Here is a 5,335-nt window from a genome sequence, read left to right on the forward strand (position 1 = left end):
CCTCCTCCTCAAGGACAGGGATTCTATCATTTTTTGTCCAGGTCCTAGCACTGTGCCTGGCACATAATGAGTACTTAATAAATGTTTATTGATGGACTAGAGGATTCTTCCCATCCCAAATTCAGAGTTCTTTCTACTGTAACAATCTGCCTACAAACAGCTAGGAGGCACCCACAAAAGAATTTGAGCTCTCTATTCCCCCACCCCTCTTCATAGGGTGTTAGTCTTCACCTAAAGACCTTGAAGGAGGAAAGTAAGGGCTATAGCTATGGAAAGCAGCTTCTTCTCTCCTCCTGGTCCCAGGAAGGTGATTAGCTTATTGGATCTAATTGAAAACAAAATAAGCGAGGGCGCCCGTAGCCGACCCTGACCCCAGGTCTTACAGATATTAAGTTAGTCTTTCCCACGCTTCCTAGAGAGGCAGGGGGTCCGAAGCAAAAGTTACCAAGATGTGCCTGATTCTCCCCAAACACGCCCAGGAAAACTCGATCAATAGACATCGGTCCTCTGTGCCAGGGGTTTGTGATAAGCACATTAGCGTGTATATAAATACATCCGGCTAGGGACGTAGGGTGTGGGGGGAAACGCGATATTTATATTTACGCGCGTGTTTCCGTGTAGGTCTATGGATATTCCCAGACATTGTTTCCAGAAGGAAAGGTCAAGATGTACGATTTAGTATCTAACTCAGTCCACAAAAATGTCACTTGAACATCCTTTCAGCGTGGCTGGTTCTCCCCAGACCGGGTCGTGGAACCCAGTCGCCTATCTATCTGGGAACTCCAATCCCTTCTAGGATTCTAGGCTATGGCCTCGATCATGAAAAGGGGCCTCGAGAGACTGCATGGGACTCCGATTCCAGGTAGCAGAGAATGCAGTGATGAGACAACCCTGACCCTGACCCTAATCCTAAACTCACCCACTCGCTCGCTCTGGTGATGGGAATCTTTAGAGCAGGTCCCTTCAAGGTACCCGACCTACAAGGTTCCCTCTAGTCCATCCCCGCAGGAAAGCCATTCTTAATTCTGGAGTCTGACCGAATCCCGTTACGTTCCGGCTGGAGGCCAAAGCCCAGAACAAGGCGCGGAGTAAACTCAAACCCAAGAGGTCCACTTGGATTTCCCCACCCCACCCCCCAGCCCAACATTCCAAATGCTATTTAGGACTCAGCATTACCCCACAACTTCGAAGGATCACGCGTTCCAAGTCCGAGGCCCATTTTTTTTTTTTTAACACTTCCTTCCTAGCCTCCTCCAGTTCTTCCATCTAATCGCACTATCACACCGCATCCCTCCTCCACTTATTTTTTTAACCCGCACTTTAAAGGGTTAACGGCTCTTTGTTATCTCTAATTTTAATCCTCAGATGGGTCGGCGGCTCACGTTGTTCGGATCTGGTAGAGAGAAAGCGTTAACTATTATCTGCTTCTAGCTTGACCATCTGCTGTTGCAGAAAATTCAAAACCCTGGAGATCTACTTATATCCACATCGTAAACGAGAAAAGATGTTTTAATTAAGGGAAATCAGGTTAACTTAGCTCTAATTTACAAGCCGCCTGCCTAATGAATTGTCTGTGCTGCTCTCTCTTTGTAGAGAGTAAATCTGAGGATCCCTTTCCTCCGCAGTTCAGACACTAATTAACTAACCAAGAATTTTAGTAGCACACCCGCCTTTCGCCTAATAGTTTTACCTAAAGCCAGCCCGGTCATTGCTTATACAAATTGCCAATTAAATTTGATTGATATAATGAAATTGGATTTTATTTTTCACTTACCTTCTCTCTTTCTCCCTCACTTTTCATCATTTTTACCCCCTCTCCCAAGAAATACGAACACTTGCTCCCAAGCACCCACACATATCCCCCCAATCAAAATAATGATGCTAATAACATTAATAAGTTTCTCTCCTTTGGCATGTCTACACGTGCCCGGCCAGGCCCATGATTGGAAGTCCATCCAGGCTAGCCCTCTGCGCCTGGTTGCCTGGGCTAGGCGAGTTAGGGCTGTTAGTCCAACATTTCTATTAGAAGTTAACAGGCGTAATCTTGTTTCCAGATATTTATCCACGTTCGGAGGGCTGTAGTTACATGTTTGAAGTTAGGGGGAAAAAGTGAAAGATCTAAGCAGCCATTCTAAAAATACATTAACAGTTTCCAAAATCTATATCGCTGCTTAATTAAATATGTTATCCTGTTTATAGGATCTGTGGCTAATTATTTAGAGTCATTTAATCTACTCAATTTGCACGTTAATTAAAAAGCACCGGTTTGCTTTGTGAAGGAAGGAGGGTTTGAAGGGGAGACAGCGACGTCTAGCGGGAAACTGAGACGGGCACAGCCACTCTCTCGGTATAGTTTTGGTCTCTGGGTCCCTTCTCAGTCTCCCCTCATCTTCTCCCGCGATTTGGGAGTTTCTAGTAATCTAGAATTATTTACTCCAGAGAGGGCTGGAGTGGTGGGATAGACGAGCTAGGAAGACCTCGGAGAATAAGGTCATTGGGAAAAGAGTTGGTCCACCAGTGAAATGGGAAGCTCAGCCTAATTAGGTCTTAATTTTCGAGGGTGGGATGGGGGCGGGGAAGAGTGGGGGCTGGAAGAGGCAGTTCCTAAGATATACTTTGAATCCTTCGAAGGAGTTCAGCGCAGACAGAGCTGAGAGTAGCCAGAAACGCTAATGTTTAGTCTTCCAGCTTCAAGTGGAGCAGGAGTTTAGATGTTTTTGAGTTAACTCAAGAGAATTTAGGGGAAAGAAGCAGCAAATTTCTTAGCTGGTTTGGGGAGGAAGAGGAGGAAGGCCAAGCAAGGTCCGCAGCTTTTCCCTCGGCTCTCCCCTCCTACCACTCTCCCCTTCTATCCTGGCCTAAAGAATCCTGCTCGACCCTAAAGCAGCTCCCGGGAATATTTTCCGAGCATCCCCGAGGGGCATGTTCCCCAAGCTGGACTGGTCTGCCCAGCCTGGTTAACTGATAAATGATGAAGCTCCCCCCGCCTCTCAATTGCTTCCTAATTGTTTTTCTTCCCCAGACCTGTCCCCTTTCACTCCCATCTGTCCCTTTTTGACGGTGTGTGTTTTGGCCTTTGTTCCGGTCCCTTTTATTGACACCTTTTTTCAAAGCCCGCTTCTGTCGTCCTTCACCAATCTCTTCTGCCCCATTAACCCATCGGCACGAGGCTCTCGCAACAAAGAACTGAAATCTGATCTGCTGCTTTATTGAATCTCCATTGTCTGCCAGCTAATTCCTCATTGTCCCTCCAGCCTGCTCCTGGACCTGGGTGATGGTGGTTGTTAATTGCATACCCCTTCCCTAGATCCTCGCCCAGCAAAGCTAGGGGAAGGCCGAGATGCAGCCAAGGACTAGAAGAGACGAAGTTTGCCTCACTGAAATCCTCCTCCACTTCAACAAATAAAATTTCTCAACTTTTCGCTGCAAGAAACTCCAAGGAACCCTTTTCTCTCTGAGAGGGCTGAGGAAGGTGGTGGCTTTTAACTTTATTGAAAACATTTGCGCATAGCCATGACAATTACATAGGCATCTGATTTTTCATACTTAAAATAGACGGTCTTTCTATGTGTAAAAAATTTTTTCAACACTTTTCTTTACATTGGGCCAAGCTACTGAGAATGAAGCTGACATATAAAAAGTGTCCAGGAAAGGGAGAGAGTAACATTGTGGTAAACAAAGACTAATTTGTCAAATCCCACCCACGTTCCATCTTCCTTCTCAAGAAAATTAGAACATCTTAGATTTTTATGGTACTTTTCTTAAGTAAATTCTTAAGTGTTTTTTTCCCTATATTGTCACAAATATTTCTGTTGAATAAAGAGAAGCCCATGTTATTCTTCCCATTTTACAAATGGACAGAAACTGAGGTCCTATGAAATTAAGCTATGTAAGGTCTCACAGGAAGTCAACAGAATTCAAGTTAAAGATCACATTTTTGGATATCCAAGTCTCGTCTCTTTTCATAACTATGCCTTTGCATAATCCAAGTCATTTGTGAGAGAACTTGCCATAAGAAGATCATGGGGGAGAAATAGGGATGTTTATAGTAGATGACAGAAGGGAGGGTGGAGACAAGATGGCTTTCTTCCAGTACTTGAAAACCTGTCATGATGAATAAGGATTCGACTTTTTCTACCCAAGCAGAAGGTAGGTATAAAAGGTAAAAATTTTGCAGGTGCATATTTTGACTTGATATAAAGAAAAGCTTTCTAACAATTATAGCTGCTCCAAAATGGAATGGGTTGCTTTAGCTGACACTGATGGCACTGGTGTTCAAGATGAGACTGAGATGTTGGGCATTAGTGTTGAGGGACAGGTTCACTAGATGTCCTTTAGCGTCCCTTCCTAGTTTAAGATTTTATAATTCTACGATTCTGTTCTTATTGTATCTAAAGTGGATTAAAATATGCAAATATATCCACCAGTCAATTTAAAGATAAAAGGATATATGATCTTTGACTCCAACTTGAATGTTTCCAAGTCTTTAAGAGAGACAACCCCCTTTCAGACAGAAGACTGTTTCTGCTATGTGCCAAGTTTGTTTCAATGGAAGAATTTCCTTAGATGATTTGCTTTTTGTTCTTCTGACCAATTTGAGAATTTGGAGGTGGAGAGATAGTCAAGGATCAATTGATAGGCTCAAGGGATTTACCTTGTTCAAAGATTGACTTAGTTTTAAAGTTTATCAGGGCATAATTGCTTCTGCTCAATATTTTACAAATACACATATGTGTGTATATATGTATGTATACAAGTCTATATGCATGTTTGGTCTTGTCTTGTTATTTAACTGAAGCAAAGCAGAATCACAAATGGGAATTCAGTCACTTAAGGCAAATTCAATTGAGTAAAGGATATAGAGAGCAATCTCCTCCACACTTATGCAGTTGTGGACATTGGAAGAAGGGATGAGTTGTTGCCCAGAGAGTTCAACTTCAGGCTTTGGAGCAATAAATAACTATAAGGAGGAGTCAAAAGAGGGAAAAGGGAATAGCTGCAGGTGTGGGGAAAGTGATCCTGGGAAAGCAACAGGACCCTCGGGGTGGAGATACATGTTATTTTCCTGATGGAAGACTACAAGATGCAGAGACAATGAATTCTCTATCAGAAACCCAGATATTGATTACCTATGGAGAGGCATCAGTTACTTCAACCGAGTTACAGTTTTGGCATAGAGATCTCCCAGTGTGGAAACTCCTTGCACCAATTCAGAGCTACAACTTCTCTACAAATTGCATTTCTTCAGAGTTGCTAGGAAAGAAATCAAACACAGAAAGGACGCCAATGTACCAAAAATATCTGTAGCAACTTTTTTTTTGTTGCTGTACCTAAT

The sequence above is a fragment of the Antechinus flavipes genome, chromosome 1 (genome assembly GCF_016432865.1).
Source record: "Antechinus flavipes isolate AdamAnt ecotype Samford, QLD, Australia chromosome 1, AdamAnt_v2, whole genome shotgun sequence".
Lineage (NCBI taxonomy): Eukaryota > Metazoa > Chordata > Mammalia > Dasyuromorphia > Dasyuridae > Antechinus > Antechinus flavipes.